This window comes from Nansenia antarctica (assembly GCF_963989245.1).
Source record: "Nansenia antarctica genome assembly, chromosome: 2".
Classification (NCBI taxonomy): domain Eukaryota; kingdom Metazoa; phylum Chordata; class Actinopteri; order Argentiniformes; family Microstomatidae; genus Nansenia; species Nansenia antarctica.
Window position 1 is genome coordinate 1705898 of NC_137675.1, and position 17450 is coordinate 1723347.

Below are 17450 nucleotides of genomic sequence, written 5' to 3' on the forward strand. Positions count from 1 at the left end.
CTCTTTTTTTGTAATTTTTCCATGTTTCATTATCATCATCATCATTTCATTTTCAAACATTTCGTTCTTTCGTTTTTTTTTTCTTATTATTTTAGTTTTTTTTTGAAATATACGACGACACTTGTGTATTTATAACGTGTGTTGTTGTTTTTATCATCAGATCAGGGAGAGAGAGAGACAGAGAGAGACGATGTTGAAACATTCAAAAGCTGCCTTGGTTATTGCTGTGTCTCTGTGTGTGGGGGGGGGGGGAGAGGGGGAAGAGGGAGGGGGGAGAGAGAGATGAGGGGAGAGGGTGTGGTTGTGTCTCTCCCCCCACCCTCCCCGCCCTCCCCCTGTGTGTCATGTGACTTGGTCAGTGTGTCAGACTAGGAACAGCCAGGAGAGAGGTCGTGACCTTGGTCAGGTCAGAGGTCAGTGTCAGACTGGTAGAGAACATCAACATCAGGGTTAATCAGGAACAGTTACAGTCGACCAGGAAGAGTCAGACAGACAGGAAGTTGTCAGACAGACAGGAAGTTGAGACAGTGCGGGAGAGAGAGCTAGTCTCTGGTGTTCTTCTGTCTGGGGGGGGGGGGGGGCGTTCTAGGAAGCTTCTAGAACCAAAACGTTCACGACCTGCCGTAACCCCGGAGAGAGAGAGACACACACGCACACACAAACGCACACACACACACTCTCTCTCTCTCTCTCTCTCTCTGAAGGGGCGAGAGGAGAACAGTGGAAGAGTTCAGAGATCAGAATAGTTAGTGTGAGAGACTACAGGAACAGCCAAACGGTGTGTGTGTGGTCCCAGACTTGGCCACCATCATCATCATTATCTGATATGTGAGAACTTCGATCCTGCTAGTCAAGGCAGAACAGTACAACAGCAACAAAAAATAATTACCCAAGATCCTTTTCAGCAGCATATAGACGCTTAATGCCGTTAAATTGTTTACGCCACTGGAGATAAACGAGATGCTACGTACTGTCACAATATCAACCGGAGAGAGAGAGAGAGAGAGAGAGAGAGAGAGAAATTAATCAACAAAAAGAAAAACAAAATAAAACAATAACAGTACAGAAAAGCAGCATAGCACTATCGGAACAATTAATTCCTATAATAATAATATTTCAGAGGATATTTTCCTGTCTCATCTAGAATGCACCTGTTTCAGTGCACAAAGACCAAAAATAATAATAATAATAATAATAATAAACAACAACAACAACACCCTTTTTGACATCCGCAAAACTTCTACTTCAGTTTGCTTTCCCTGACTACGGCTAAGGGCACGGCGAGAGTCACCACGACGACGCTCTCTCAGCTTCACCTGTCCAAAAAAAAAACGACAGAAAAAAACAAAATACAACAAAAAAAAAGAAAAAAACCCAAATTTCATATAAGTTTGGATATCAAGTCGGTGTGTGTAAACGAATTGCGGTGAGAGAGAGAGCACACAGGAAGGGGTGGTGGGGGGTTGGTGGTCAGGTTTAGAGGTGGTGGTGGAAGTGGGAGGGGGGAGGGGGGGTGGTGGTGGAAGTGGGAGGGGGAGGGGGGGTGGTGGTGGTGGAAAATGTCAAAGGCCAGTTTCAGTCACTCTTCTCCTCCTCGTCTTCCTCCTCCTCCTTCTCCTCCTCCTCCTTCTCCTCTTCCTCCTCCTCCTCCTCTCCGGGGAGGAGGGGGGGGTCCAGGGGCGTCTCGGCCTCCTCCTCCGCCTGCCGCCCCCCCCCCACCGCGGCCCCCTGCTCCATCTCCTCCTCCTCCGGGGTCGACGACAACTCCATCATCTTCTCCTGGCTCTCCGCCGAATCGCTGTCGTCCTCCCCCATGGGAGGGGGGGGGGCATCGGGCCGGGCGGCGGCCGCGGCAGTGGTCGCACCGGAGGCTCTTCCCTCCTGGGGGGCCGTCGCAGGGGGGGCGGGGCCGGGGCTGGCCGCCTCCTCCTTCTCCTGGAGGAGGACCGCAGCGGCGGCGGATCCGATTCCCCCGATTCCCGAGGAAGAAGAAATGAGACCGGCCGCACCCAATCCTCCCCCCCCCAGCGCGCCGGCCATGGCGGTCTGCAGGTCGGCCAGCGCAGTGGGAGGGAAGCCAGGCAGCGTGAGCCCCCCAAGGCCCGGGGGGAGGAACATGGAGGGGTAGAAGAGGCCGGGGGCCATGGTGGACAGCAGGAAGGGGTTGAAGGCCAGGGGGTTGGCCGACATCCCCGCTGCTGCGGCGGCCGCTAGCGCGTTAGCATCCCCGTTAGCATCACCCTCCGCAGCCTCCCTAGCCGCCGCCTTCTTCGCGGCCTCCTCCTTCTTCCTCTTCCTCCTCTTCTTCCTCTCCTCCTTCGTCTCGTCCCCCTCTCCTCCTCCCTCCGCCCCTCCTCCTCCTCCTCCACCTCCTCTCTCCTCCTCGTCCTGGTCGCGCCCCTCCCCCTCCTCCTCCTCGGTGCCGTTAGCGCTAGCGCTAGCTGTAGCGGCGGCGGTGGCTGCCAGGTTGTTTCCGAACAGCCCCCCCAGGCCGAACATGCTGGGCAGCCCCCCCATGCCGGGGAGCATCAGGGGCAGCATGGAGGCGCCGCCCTTGCCGTCCGCCACCCCCCCCAGCCCCGAGGGGAAGCCCATGAGGCCGGCCGCCAGCTGCAGGGACTGGAGGTTCTGGAGCCCCTGGAGGCTGGACAGGTCCATGCCCCCCCCGAACAGGCCGTTCATCAGCAGGGGGTTGAGCGCCCCCCCCAGGGAGGAGGAGGCCTGGGCGGCTGCAGCCGCTGCCTGGGCGGCCGCCGTCGCCTTGGCGATCTCTGACTTGGGGCGGCGGCCCCGGCGGCGGACGCCCTCCTCCCTGACCACCGGCCCCGTCAGCAGCCGGTCGAACATGGCCTCCGGGAGGAAGCCCTGGAGGGGGGGGAGAGAGAGAGAGAGAGAGAGAAAGGAGGTCAGGGGGGGTGAAGGAAGGTTCCAGACTGGTTGGCTGCAGCGAGGTTAAGGGGCAGGTAGATAAAAATCTGTAGTGATTTTCTATTGGTTGATGGTAAGTTGGTGTGAGGACCTCGACAAATCAATCTTCACGATTGGGGTTAACGACCACAAAACACTACCAAACCGGCCACATTAACTACCGTATTTTCCGCACTATAAGGCGCACCGGATTATAAGGCGCACCTTCAATGAATGGCCTATTTTAGAACTGTTTTCATATGCAGGGCGCACCGGATTATAAGGCGCATAGAATAGAAGATACTGCAGTCAAACGTTTGACTGGGGTTGCGTTACGCCCAAGCTCCACCTACTGCGTTGCGTCACCTCTCCATCGGTGTTGTGTCAACTTCCCGTTGTCCATGCTCCACCTGAGCGTTGTCACCGTCAACGTCAAAAATATATATTTTTCCACCTCAAGTATCAGCCGTTCGTCATCCATTTTTGCAACAAGCGTCAAGGACCTGCGGTGATTCACAGCTGACTCGCGTGAATAGCAATTCGCAATAGCTGCGACCACGAGATATAGAGTAGTTAGCTACAAGCATTTTCAATCTGGTATTATCTCTATTAGTGGATTAACCGCTGTGGTGATTTAACAGCTGATAAAAATACATCAAGTAGACTACAAACAGAGCAAAACAAGAAAACAACACCAGAAAACAACCAATAGGCTATACAATTATAACCAACAACCAATATGTGACAGCTCCTGGTGAAATGTGCAACGTAATTTTTCAGTTTTTACACATGACTAAACTACAGATTGTAAGCTTTCAAATGATGTGTCATACATTCAAATCAGAGAAAGATTGAACACGACAGGTGTATTTGAATGTTGGTTCACCTCAAACACTGAATGGGAGAAAAGTGACTCTGAACGCAGCCACAGCTACGAACGCTGCTAACAAAACACATCGCTACGAAGGTCTAAACTGTATTTTAATAACATGACAACATACTGGGAGAACATCGACATGCTAAAAACACATAACTACACATAACTAGATGAACACACAGTTCTTGCTTTTGAACACGTCCTAAAACGAAAGTATGTTTACAAGTCAACCCTCCCTTACCGGTAGCCTCCGACAAACGAGAATAATGAATCCAATACACAAATTATAAGTGTTTAGTGATCGTTAAACTGTTGTTTATTATATCGAGTGGGTACTTCAAGTTGAAAGCACCAAGAATAGTAGAAGTATTATAATAGAAGGACCGCCTCGAAATTCATAGATGTTCATGTCCCGTGCTAGCGCTGTTGCCTTCATTCGAATAGTGACTGTAGAGACGCTTCTACTTGCGGCTCTCTGTTCAACAACCCACTGTTCGAGTTTGTCCTCTAACTGTGGCCATCTCGCTTTGTTCCCTCGGAAACTCTTTAGTCTTCTTTACTTGGGGTCTTTATACACACAAGTGGTGTGGGACTGTGAGTAAGCACAGTACCGGTGTTTACTGATTACCGTAATGCTGCAAGCGGTGCGGCTTTGTAGTTTACCAGTCGTACTGAAACATTTTGACAGAGCGCCTTGAGCGCCGTGTACAACCAGTATGGATCAACCAATTAACCAATTGATCCATATATAAGGCGCTCCGGATTATAAGGCGCACTGTCGTTTTTTTGGGAAAATTAAAGGCTTTTAAGTGCGGAAAATACGGTACTACACCCTACTCAATAACAATGATTATTAATCAGAATTAATCTAATAATGATTATTCATAATAACGAATATAATGATTATTAATATAATGTAATAATCATTATTAATCATAAATAATATAATTGTGTCATAATAAATATTTGGATATAATAATGAATATTACAATAATACAATTAATGTAATACGATAATAATGATGTAATATAATAATGGTAATTAATGCTAATGATAATAATATATGAGTGGTATCATGTGACTGTCATGTGACTGACCGACTGCTTGACGATGTGGGTCCAGTCAGGAGCGATGCAGAACTCTGGGTTCTCCAGCAGCCAGCGGGGGAGCTCCTTCATTGGTGGAGCCATGGCTCCGCCCATCTGGGGAACAACACAACACTCATGTTTAACTCACAACATTCATAATAATAATGTTATTATTAATAATAATAGTAAGGATAATAATAGTAATGACGATAGTAATAATTGATTGTAATATTATTAATAGTAATAATATTATTAATAATAATAGTCATAGTAATGATAATAATAATAATAACAATAACAATAACTTTATATGTATAGCGCTTTTCCTGCAAACGTTGGTAATAATAATATTATTATTAATAATTATAATAATAATTATAATTCTAATAAGAATAGTAATATTAATAATAATTATAGTAATACTAGTAATTATTATTATTAATAAAACATAATTCATAATACTGCTACTACTACTAATGGTCCACCTTGCGTCCGTTCCTGCGGTTGACCACGGGGACCCTCTCGTCTCCAGTCAGGGTGTTGATGTCGATCTTGTTGGGGTTCCTGCAGCGGTGCCGCTTCTGCTTGGGCTTGGGGAACTGGGCCATCAGCAGCTCCTCTGGGCCGGCTCCGCTCTTCTGCAGGGGGGGGCAGTAGGGAGGGGGGGGGGGGGCAGTAGAGGGGGGGGGCACCAGGGATTTTGATTAGAAAATGTAGCCTACTCAAGCTCCGGTTGTAACTCCTAGCGGAGCCCCGTCTACTCTCGCCCACTAGACGCTGTTTGTGTGAATGATCTTGCTAACTTTAACTAACGTTAATAGACATCAGCTGGCTCACTATGAATTGTGTGATACATTTTCCCATTTGCTATTAATATTGGTCTTACAATTCTGTAAAGAGTGATATATGGGTTTGCGTAATAAACATTTTGAATTTCATAATTTGTGTGTTCCATTTCTGCATAGCAGTGTCCGCTTGTTAGGTCTAGAATCTGTTGAGGAAAATTCCAGTAACTGGCATGTGTATGTAAAGAGGTAAACCTTGATAACTGCTGAATCATACATGATAGAACAATGGGGTTAGAACCATACATGATTGAACCATGGGGTTTGGACCATTGTTTTTGCTATGTGATGGACATTAACCACATAGCGTTAGCATTAGGCTAATCCTAACCCTTAATCTAAAGTGAAAGCAAAATGATATATGTGAACACCCTATATAGTAGTGTGTAGTTGTATAGCAATGTGTAGTATAGTAGTGTGTAGTTGTGTAGTACGTACTAGTGTGTATGCAGCCATGCCCATGGTGGAGGTAGTGTGTAGTATAGTAGTGTGTAGTACGTACTGGTGTGTATGCAGCCATGTCCATAGTGTAGGTGGGGTGCTGTCTCAGCCAATCGCGGAGCTCCTTGTTGGAGGGCGTGGCCTCTGGGTCGTCCATGGGGACCGCGGGGACGCGGGCGCTGGGGGCGTGTCCGGGGGAGGGGCCGTGTCTGGGGGCGCGGGGGGGCATGGCCACGCCCTCTACCTGGGCCTTGGGACCCTCCGACTCCTCCTATTGGACGAGACAGGAAACACACCTTCAGCTCACTGCCTGGAGGGTTTTCTACCTAGCAACAGCTCTCTGATTGGCTGCAACGTGAAGCAGCATCATCACGGACCGTTTGGCTGCGATTTTATTGACCTTAAATCGGCACTAAATGATTTGATTGGCTGTCTCAGCTGTCTGAGCCGGGCAATGAGCAGCCTGGGTTAGTCCCTGAGGGGGGAGGGGGGTGTAAGGGGGTCTGGGGAGGGTTAGTTAAGGGTTACTTACTTACCTAACCCTCCCCTCCCCATGTGTCCCCAGCACTACCTTAACTAGGCCCCTATACTTTCTTTTATTTTCTTTTTATTATTACTACTCGATCTTTTCAGTTTGTAAAGCGTCTTTGAGTGTCTAGAAAAGCGCTATATAAGTCTAATGTATTATTATTATTAGGGGGGGGTGTAAGGGGGCTCCAGGGGGCCATTCCACTAAAGGTGGATCAGTATAGCGGCGATTGAAATAAATGCGGCGATCAGGCAACTCGGGATTGGAATTCAAGCCTCAGGTGATTCCTCGAACGAGGATCAGGCTTGTGTGATGAGTGTTCACAGAACACCGGCTTACAAATCTTCGATATGGGCGCGTGCACGCAGACATAAAGAGCCCTGAAGAGTCGATCTGTCGAAATGAAGATAATCCACTCTGCAGGGGTCCTACATTTGCGCAGCATTCCGAATTATTGATTTTTATGAAGACGGAAAAATAAGATGTAAAATAGTGCAATACTGCCGCAATTAACAAGGCGAGGGAAATGGTTTGGCAAGAAATTGCTGACCGATTAAATGCGTAGGTCATACTAGCCCCAGTTATTGTTATATGTTCATATTTTAATAAATTAATATTTACTACTGTGGTGATATGAGCAGCAGGCTACAAACCGTCATATCGCCACAATGGCCTAGTGGTATCCACCGCTGCCATAGGATTTATTCGTCATTTTACATCGGTGGTTCAAATCCCTCTTCAGACGCACTTTTTACTGCATTTCGTTGTCTGAATCTAATCTAAAATCTCATCTAAAAAAGTATGTAGACTATAAAATTATGGTGCAGGCTAATTTACAAGAACTGACACGATTACAATGGTGTTTGAAGCCTTTGCATGAAATCTTCGGTTAAATGTAAAAAAATAAAAAAATAAATATTTACTTATTCAAGTCTCGAACACGCAACCTTTGGAAGTCTAGCTGGCTGCCTTAACCACTGCGCCAACCGGACCGCTGTGATGACAGCAATGCAAGTTGAAACAATTTCTTTTTTTTTTTTACACTCTTTTCTTTATTGATCTATCGATCTATCCATCACACTTTCAAAATATCAAGTTATCTATCACACAATCAAACTATCTATCGATCGATCACACTTTCAAAATATCAAATTATCTATCTATCACACAGTCAAACTATCTAATCTATCTATCTCGTGTGAAGTGGGAACTAATATTTCCTAAAAGACACGAGGAACTGTCGTTCAGGGTTTAGTTTCCCCCTGTGAGCCTTTTTTGACGCACGTATTACTATAGCCAGTGTTTTATATCTGACTCAGAAGGAGCTCAACCAAGCAGCGAATTATTTGAGCCACATTGATGGAACCGAACGCAAGCTAACATTAGCGCCGATTAGAACTTTATCGAGGCTTAGAAGATAATCGACCTTAGTGGAATGGGCCCCAGGTCGATAAACAACAACAACAACAACAACGGTCTCATCTGTTTACCTCGTCTCATATTCATTTATGCAGAGAGATGGATCTGTTTAGCATGGGAGGCCTGGAACACACACACACAACACACACACACCCCCCTACACACCCACTACACACACACACACACCTACACACCCACACCTACACCTACACACCCACTACACACACACACACACACACACACACACACTAGAAACCCCCCCCCCCCCCCACCACACACACACCTTCCCCCCCCTCTCTCACCGTGTTCATGGCCCCTCCCCCTCCTCCTCTCTTGTTGCCTAGGAACAGCAGGTCCAACCCCTCCACATTTTTCCGGCGGCCCCTCCTCCTCCTGGTGGGCAGGTCGGCCTCGGCCAATGAGCCGTTGGCCCTGGAGCGGGAGGGCGTGGCCTGCTGCTGCAGGAGTTCCATCTGGGCCTTGAGGGCGGAGCTTGACCCCAGGCCGCTGCTATAGGCCGCCAGGGAGGAGCTGGACTTGTGGTGGTGGTGGTGCATGCCCTGGGGGTGGGGGGGGGGATAGAGTTACATGGTGTCTCTGTGTGAGTTTGGGTGTGTGTGTGTGTCTGTGTGGACTTGTGGTGGTGGTGCATGCCTTGGGGGACAGGGCACAATAAAGTTACACACATTCTACATTTTATAATTATGTTAACAGGGGTGTCTCTGTGTGTGTGTATTTGTGTGTGTGTGTGTGTGTGTGTGTGTGTGTGTGGACTTGTGGTGGTGCATGCCCTGGGGACAGAGACAATAAAGTTACATGGTGTGTCTCAGTGTGTGTGTGTGTTTGTGTGTGGATAATAAATAAAGTTACATCCATTCAAAACGTTATAATCATGTTAACATTTCAACTGAGTCTATTAATGAAGCACTTTGTTTCTGTTCTGTATGTGTGCAGTTAAAGTCATCAAGTGTGTTTAGATCAGGACAGCTTTCATTAAATACTTAGATACTTTAATTTCACAAAATACTTTCATTAAATATTAAACATTAAATTATTAGTTTTACCCGTCAATTAATTTGTTTTGATAAAGCACTGAGGAGAGGAGGCAGGGCAGTAGGAGTGGAGGGGAGGTCCTTATGTCAGGCACTCTGGATAAATGCATCAGCTACATGACTAAAACGTGTGTGTGTGTGTGTACCTTGGTCAGGTCCATGGCCATGTGTGTGTGTGTGAGTGTGTACCTTGGTCAGGTCCATGGCCAGGTGTGTGTGTGTGTGTGTGTGTGTACCTTGGTCAGGTCCATGGCCAGGTGTGTGTGTGTGTGTGTGTGTGTACCTTGGTCAGGTCCATGGCCAGGTGTGTGTGTGTGTGTACCTTGGTCAGGTCCATGGCCAGGTGTGTGTGTGTGTGTGTGTACCTTGGTCAGGTCCATGGCCAGGTGTGTGTGTGTGTGTGTGTGTGTGTGTGTGTGTACCTTGGTCAGGTCCATGGCCAGGTGTGTGTGTGTGTGTGTGTGTGTGTACCTTGGTCAGGTCCATGGCCAGGTGTGTGTGTGTGTGTGTGTGTGTACCTTGGTCAGGTCCATGGCCAGGTGTGTGTGTGTGTGTGTGTGTGTGTGTGTGTGTGTGTACCTTGGTCAGGTCCATGGCCAGGTGTGTGTGTGTGTGTGTACCTTGGTCAGGTCCATGGCCAGGTGTGTGTGTGTGTGTGTGTGTGTACCTTGGTCAGGTCCATGGCCTGGCTCTGTGAGTCGGAGGTGTGCGCCTCCCGCAGCTGCGCTACCATCTCCATCAGGTTCCTGCGCTTGGCGCTGCGCTCCGCCTCAATCTCCACCTTCCTCCTCCTCCTCCTCCTCTGCTTGGGCAGGCCGTCCTCCTTGGGGGGGGGGGGGAGAGGGGTTAGATACTCTACCAGAGGGAGGGGTGTGTGTGTGTGTGTGTGTCTCTGTGTGTGTGGGAGAGACTGAATAACTATCTGCACTATTTTATAACTAAACAACTATCTTCACTATTTTATAACTGTAAACAACTATCCGCACTATTTTATAACTAAAGAACTATCTGCACTATTTTATAACTGTAAACAACTATCTTCACTATTTTATAACTAAACAACTATCTGCACTATTTTATAACTAAACAACTATCTGCACTATTTTATAACTAAACAACTATCTGCACTATTTTATAACTAAACAACTATCTGCACTATTTTATAACTAAACAACTATCTGCACTATTTTATAACTAAACAACTATCTGCACTATTTTATAACTAAACAACTATCTGCACTATTTTATAACTAAACAACTATCTGCACTATTTTATAACTAAACAACTATCTGCACTATTTTATAACTAAACAACTATCTGCACTATTTTATAACTGTAAACAACTATCTGCACTATTTTATAACTAAACAACTATCTGCACTATTTTATAACTAAACAACTATCTGCACTATTTTATAACTGTAAACAACTATCTGCACTATTTTATAACTGAAAACAACTATCTGCACTATTTTATAACTAAACAACTATCTGCACTATTTTATAACTAAACAACTATCTGCACTATTTTATAACTGTAAACAACTATCTGCACTATTTTATAACTAAACAACTATCTGCACTATTTTATAACTAAACAACTATCTGCACTATTTTATAACTAAACAACTATCTGCACTATTTTATAACTAAACAACTATCTGCACTATTTTATAACTAAACAACTATCTGCACTATTTTATAACTGTAAACAACTATCTGCACTATTTTATAACTGAAAACAACTATCTGCACTATTTTATAACTAAACAACTATCTGCACTATTTTATAACTAAACAACTATCTGCACTATTTTATAACTAAACTACTATCTGCACTATTTTATAACTAAACAACTATCTTCACTATTTTATAACTGTAAACAACTATCTGCACTATTTTATAACTGTAAACAACTATCTGCACTATTTTATAACTAAAGAACTATCTGCACTATTTTATAACTAAAGAACTATCTGCACTATTTTATAACTAAACAACTATCTGCACTATTTTATAACTGTAAACAACTATCTGCACTATTTTATAACTAAACAACTATCTGCACTATTTTATAACTGTAAACAACTATCTGCACTATTTTATAACTGTAAACAACTATCTGCACTATTTTATAACTAAAGAACTATCTGCACTATTTTATAACTAAAGAACTATCTGCACTATTTTATAACTAAAGAACTATCTGCACTATTTTATAACTGTAAACAACTATCTGCACTATTTTATAACTAAACAACTATCTGCACTATTTTATAACTGTAAACAACTATCTGCACTATTTTATAACTGTAAACAACTATCTGCACTATTTTATAACTAAAGAACTATCTGCACTATTTTATAACTAAAGAACTATCTGCACTATTTTATAACTAAAGAACTATCTGCACTATTTTATAACTGTAAACAACTATCTGCACTATTTTATAACTAAACAACTATCTGCACTATTTTATAACTGTAAACAACTATCTGCACTATTTGCACCATGCTGATCTCTGTACATAATGTTCACACACTTCTCATTTTTCTCTCAAGTTATCTTTATTTCTCTGTATACTATACACAGGGTTCCCACACCTTCTGAAACATCACATTCAAGCACCTTTCAAGGACTTTCAAGACCCAATTCCCTCAAATTCAAGGACCCAACACAGCATAGTTTGAGACAGATCTATATGAGAATTTATATAATAGGAACTATCCGCTCACAGACAACAATTAAAAAGAGGTTTGAATGTGTGAACACTAGATGGTCTCTTGCCTTCTTTTTTATTAATGTAAAAAACATTTAATGTACTTTTTTTTAGAGAGAGAGAGAGAGAGCGAGAGAGAGAGAGAGAGGGAGAGAGAGAGGGAGAGAGAGAGAGAGAGCGAGAGAGAGAGAGAGAGAGAGAGAGAGAGAGCGAGAGAGAGAGATAGGAATTCAAGCACTTTCAATGACCCATGTCTATTTTCAAAAACTTTTAAGACCTTCATTTTTCCCCCTCAAATTAACAAACTTTCAAGGATTTAATGGCCCCGTGGGAACCCTGATTACATGACATTCTTTGTTGTTAGTTTTGTATCTTCACACTTGCTTTGGCAATGTAAACGTACGTTTCCCACGACAATAAAGCCCTTTGAAATGACATTAAGATTAAATAGAACATTTAAATTGAATTGACTGAGAGTGTGTGTGCGTGATCTAGCATGAGGGACGTGTGTGTGTGTGTGACCTACATTGACCTGGGCAGAGAGGGTGTGTGTGTGTGTGTGTGTGTGTGTGTGTGTGTGTGTATATACATGTGTGAGTGTGTGAGACTCACGTTGACCTGAGGGTGTGTGTGCACGTCTGCGGTGTGTATATACGTGTGTGTGTGTGTTGACCTGGGGGGAGAGGGTGTGTGTGTGTGTGTGTAGTATATACGTACGTTGACCTGGGGTGAGAGGGTCATCGTCTCCTCGCTGCCGCTGAAGCTGGTCTGGGGTCCGGAGGCGGCGGCCATGTTGATGTCTAAGCTCCGCCTCCCAAGGGGGCTGTCGCACACCGCGGGCCCGTAACCCGGCAACAGGCCCGGGAAGTCAAACAGCTGCCTCCGATTGGCCGGCCACTTCCCTTTGATTATGACATCACAGATGTTGTCCATGCGGTTGATCAACACACGGTCCTGAGAGGGGGGAGAGGGAGGGAGGGAGGGAGGGGGGAGGGGAGGAGGAGGGGGAGAGAGGGGACGGAGGGAGGGAGGGAGAGGAGAGGGAGGAAGGGTCAGAGAGGCCTGTTAGAAGTCCAGCCCATCATCATCATCATCATCATCTCCATCTTCAGCTGTTCTGAACATTAAACTGTCTCTAGTGTGTGTGTGTGTGTGTGTGTGTACCTTGGGCCAGAAGGAGTATGTGTAGGAGCGGTCCAGGCTGTGTGTGTGTGTGTGTGTGTGTGTGTGTGTGTGTACCTTGGGCCAGAAGGAGTATGTGTAGGAGCGGTCTAGGCTCTGGGCCGCCGGGTCTCCGTCCTCGGGGCAGAAGCCGTCCCGGGTCTCGTCTCTGGCCGTGGTGCTCAGGGACGCGTTGCTCTCCTCGTCAAAGTTCTTCGGCTCCGACACCCCGCCTGCTGACACACACACACACAGAGACACACAGAGACACGACACAGACACACACACAGAGACACAGACACACAGACACACACACACACAGAGACACAGGCACACACACACACACAGACACACAAACACAGAGACACACACACAGAGACACACACACAGACACACAAACACAGAGACACACACACAGAGACACACACACACACACAGACAGAGACACACACAGAGACGACACACACAGAGACGACACACACAGAGACACAGACACACACACACACACACAGACACACGACACACGACACACGACACACGACACAGACACACACAAACACACACACACACATGTTACTCACACATCAAAACTTGTAAAATCTCTAATCTAATCTCCTGCATCTGCTCTCTGACTGATGTCATACATGTTGGCTGTGAGGGGAAGTTTTATATGAATAAAACACATTAAAATCCTCCTCCTCCTCCCCCCCTTTCTCCTCCCCCTCCTCCTCCTCCTCCCCACCCTCCTCCTCCTCCCCCCCTCCTCCTCCTCCTCATTAAAGGTCAAACTAAACCACCTGGCAAAGAAAAGGAGGTTCCACTGGTGAGAAGTGAGAAGACTCGTCTAATAATCATCTATCCATCTCTCCTTCTATCTATCTACATCTCAATCTCTCCTTCTATCTATCTACATCTCAATCTCTCCTTCTATCTATCTACATCTCAATCGCTCCTATCTATCCATCTCTTTCTATCAATCAATCTCTCAATGTCTCCTATCGTTCAATCTCTCCATCTCGCCTCTCTATCCATCCATCCCTCCCTCCCTCCCTCCCTCCCTCCATACCTTCAGGTTGGGAAGACTTCTCAGACTTGTCATCTTCCTCCATCTTCTCCTCCTCCTCCTCCTCGTCCTTCTCTGCGACGGCCTTGGGAGACCCCAGAGCGTCTTGGCTCTCCTTCTCCTCATCTTTCTTCTCCTCATCCTCCTCTTCCTTCCGCGGTGCTTTGGGAGCCTCCTCCTCCTCGGTCTTCTCCTCCCGGTCCTCCTCCTTCCCCTCGGCGGCCATCTTGGTTTTCTCAGCCTCAGAGTTCTCTCTCTCTCCGCAGACCTCGCTCTCCTCCTCCTTCGGTTCCTTCTTCACCTCTTCGTCCTCCTCCTCCTTCAGCTCTCCCTTCTTCTCCCCCTTCTCCTCCCCCTCCTCCTCTTTCTTCTCCTCCTTCTTGTTCTCAGGAGACGTGGCATCCTTCTCTTTGTTTATCTCCATCTCTTTTTTGTCGTTTGTTTGTCGTTTCTCTGTTTTAACACATGGAATGTCTTCTTCTTCTCCTCCTCCTCCCTCCTTCACCTCCTTCCCTTCTTCCACCACCACCATCTCCTCCTTCCCCTCCTTCTTCACCACCATCCCTTCTTCTTCTTCCTCCTCCCCCTCCACCTCCTCCTTCACCTCCTCCCTCTGTTCCTCCTCTTTGACAGCAGCAGTGGTAGCAGCAGCCACCGCACCCCCCTCCAGCCCCTGGTCCCTCCCTCCTCCACCCCCCAGTGCCGCCCCTCCGGCGCCCCCCAGCTGGGTGAACTTGCGGTGGGCCTGTAGGAAGCCGAGGGCGGGGTCGTTGAGGATGTGGTAGTCGGTGCGGCTGACGCCGTGCTTGGAGGCGCCCAGCAGGAGGTCTCGGTCGTGCCGGCCGCACTCCCACCACTCCGGCAGGTCGGAGGAGGGCTGGCAGAGGCGCAGGCGCTCCGATAGGTCGGGGTGGGGCAGGACCTGCTCTCTGATTCGCCGGAGCAGCTCGATGCGGTAGAGGGTGCGGGAGGCACGCTCCTCGGTGATGGGGTCGATGATCAGGGTGGGGTCTGGAAGCTCTGTGTGAGGGAGGCGGGGGGGAGGAGAGGAAGGAGAGGGAGAGGGGGATGAGGGAGAGGAAAAGAAGGAGGTTTGTTAATTAATCATTCCTCCTATGGTCCAATCAACATCAACATGACAGACTGACGCAGTGACACCAACCAATCACATCACAGTACAGTAACCAATCACCAACCAATCACATCACTCCTAACCCAGTACAGTCAGACTGAATTAAAGTGAACAGTCATACTGAATTGAAGTATTGAGAGGACTGGAGTGTATTACTCTATATAGGCTGCGTTCGTAAATTCACCAGAGCACACACTGGGTTCAACGTCATAAAGGAACCAAGTCATTTGATTGGACAAGAGGCATTCACGTGGACGCTCCGACACTCTCAGAGCGAAATTACGAACGCGGCCAATATTATTCTAGTATTGAGGGGACGAGAATGGAGTTTACTAGAGTGGGAGGGGTTTAGTAGGCTGGGGGGAGGAGCCTACTAGAGTGGTGGGAGGAGCTTTCCAGGTGGTAGTGGTGGTCTAGTGGATAGTGAGTTGGACTTGTGATCGGAAGGTTGTGAGTTCAAATCCCGCCTGAAGCCACACCACTACTAGTGTGCCCTTGAGTAAGCCCTCAGTTACTCCAGGGGGAATGTCCCTGTAATTCGTAATTGTAAGTCGCTTTGGATAAAAGCGTCTGCTAAATGGCAAAATTATTATTAATTATGGAGGAGTTTACTAGAGTGTGGGGGCGGAGCCTTCTAGAGTGGTGGGAGGGGCCTACTAGTGTGGGAGGAGTTTACTAGAGTGTGGGAGGAGCTTTCTAGAGTGGGAGGGGCCTACTAGTGTGGGAGGAGTTTACTAGAGTAGTGGGAGAAGCTTTCCAGAGTGGGGGTGGAGTCTAATAGAGTGGGAGGAGCCTACTAGAGTGGTGGGAGGGGCCTACTAGCGTGGTGGGAGGGTCCTACTAGCGTGGTGGGAGGGGCCTACTAGCATGGTGGAAGGGGCCCACTAGCGTGGCGAGAGGGGCCCACCAGCGGGAAGAGAGGGGCCTACTAGCGTGGTGGGAGGGGCCTACTAGAGTGGCGGGAGGGGCCTACCAGCGCGATAGGAGGGGCCTACTAGCGTGATGGGAGGGGCCTACTAGCGCGATGGGAGGGGCCTACTAGCGTGGTGGGAGGGGCCTACTAGCGTGGTGGGAGGGGCCTACTAGAGTGGGGGCGGAGTCTACTAGAGTGGTGGGAGGGGCCTACTATAGCAGTGGGAGAAGCTTTCCAGAGTGGGGGCAGAGTCTACTAGAGCAGTGGGAGGGGCCTAACCTGAGTCGGTCTTGAGCTGCATGCGGCAGACGCGTTTGCACATGGCGGTGAAGGAGTAGTAGTACTTCTCCAGACTCTCGTCCGTCTTCTTGTCCAGCCGGGCGAAGGCCCGGAACTGGGCCCAGTCAAACCTCCCGCGGGCCGGGTCATAGATCACCCCGAACGTAGACACCACCCGGTAGAAGTCTGCCTCCTCACGCCTGGTCCACCTGGGAGGAGGAGGGGGAGGGGGAGGAGGAGGAAGAGGAAGAGGGGAGGAGGAGGAGGAGGAGAGGGAGGAGGAGGAGGAGGGGGAGGAGGAGGAGGGGGAGGAGGAGGGGGAGGAGGAGGAGGGGGAGGAGGAGGAGGGGGAGGAGGAGGAGGGGGAGGAGGAAGAGGGGGAGGAGGAGGAGGGAGAGGAGAGAGAGGAGGATGGAGAGGAAGTAGATGGAGAGAGGGGAGGATGAAGAGTTAACACCCAACGACCCAGAAGGAAACTAACAAATCCAATCAACCAACCAACCAATCAGCAGCTAAGCCCCGCCCTCCCCTACATACCTCTGCCGCCTCTCCTTGAAGAACGCCCCTCCGTCGGCCATCAGCGCCGTCGCCTCGGGGATATAAGCCCCGCCCTTGCCCATGTAAGGACTTCCCTCCGCCATGAAGGCCGCGGCCCCTCCCTCCGGCCCGTAGGCCCCTCCCCCTCCACCCCCTCCTCCTCCCCCTCCTCCCACCCCGTCCGTAACCATGGTGAGGAGGTGGTCGCGGGGGGCGGCGCCTACGGCGTCCGTCGGGCCGTGACATGGCTTCCTGCCTCAAAGCCTCCCTCCGATTGGTCCGCTGGTAGGCGGTGATGAGGCGGCGGAGGCGGGCCGTCAGGGCCGAGGCGGCCGGCCAATAGAGACGCCCGCCTGCCCCGCTGCTGCGACCACCGCCGTTCTCACCCCCCGCCTTGGCTGGAGGGGGGGAGGGAGGGGGAGGAGAGAGGAGGGAGGGAGAGGGGAGAGGAGAGGAGAGGGGGAGGGAGGAGGAGAGGGGGAGAG

The 17450-nt window shown here is 48.4% G+C and overlaps 1 pseudogene across 1 annotated transcript in view; it reads right to left on the reverse strand.

Moving 5' to 3' along the window:
• Positions 1 to 407: 407 nt before the first annotated feature.
• LOC308151789 (chromodomain-helicase-DNA-binding protein 7-like) overlaps positions 408 to 17450 on the reverse strand; it is a 36449-nt pseudogene continuing 19406 nt past the window's right edge. The window contains exons 2-15 of the transcript XR_013938071.1: positions 16966 to 17363; positions 16429 to 16637; positions 14709 to 15124; positions 14108 to 14312; positions 13120 to 13277; positions 12598 to 12834; positions 9826 to 9981; positions 8409 to 8666; positions 6220 to 6429; positions 5358 to 5510; positions 4882 to 4986; positions 2398 to 2865; positions 1720 to 2313; positions 408 to 425 (exon numbers count right to left, since the gene is read on the reverse strand). The product of XR_013938071.1 is annotated as a chromodomain-helicase-DNA-binding protein 7-like (transcript). The remainder of the gene's footprint in view (positions 426 to 1719; positions 2314 to 2397; positions 2866 to 4881; positions 4987 to 5357; positions 5511 to 6219; positions 6430 to 8408; positions 8667 to 9825; positions 9982 to 12597; positions 12835 to 13119; positions 13278 to 14107; positions 14313 to 14708; positions 15125 to 16428; positions 16638 to 16965; positions 17364 to 17450) is intronic.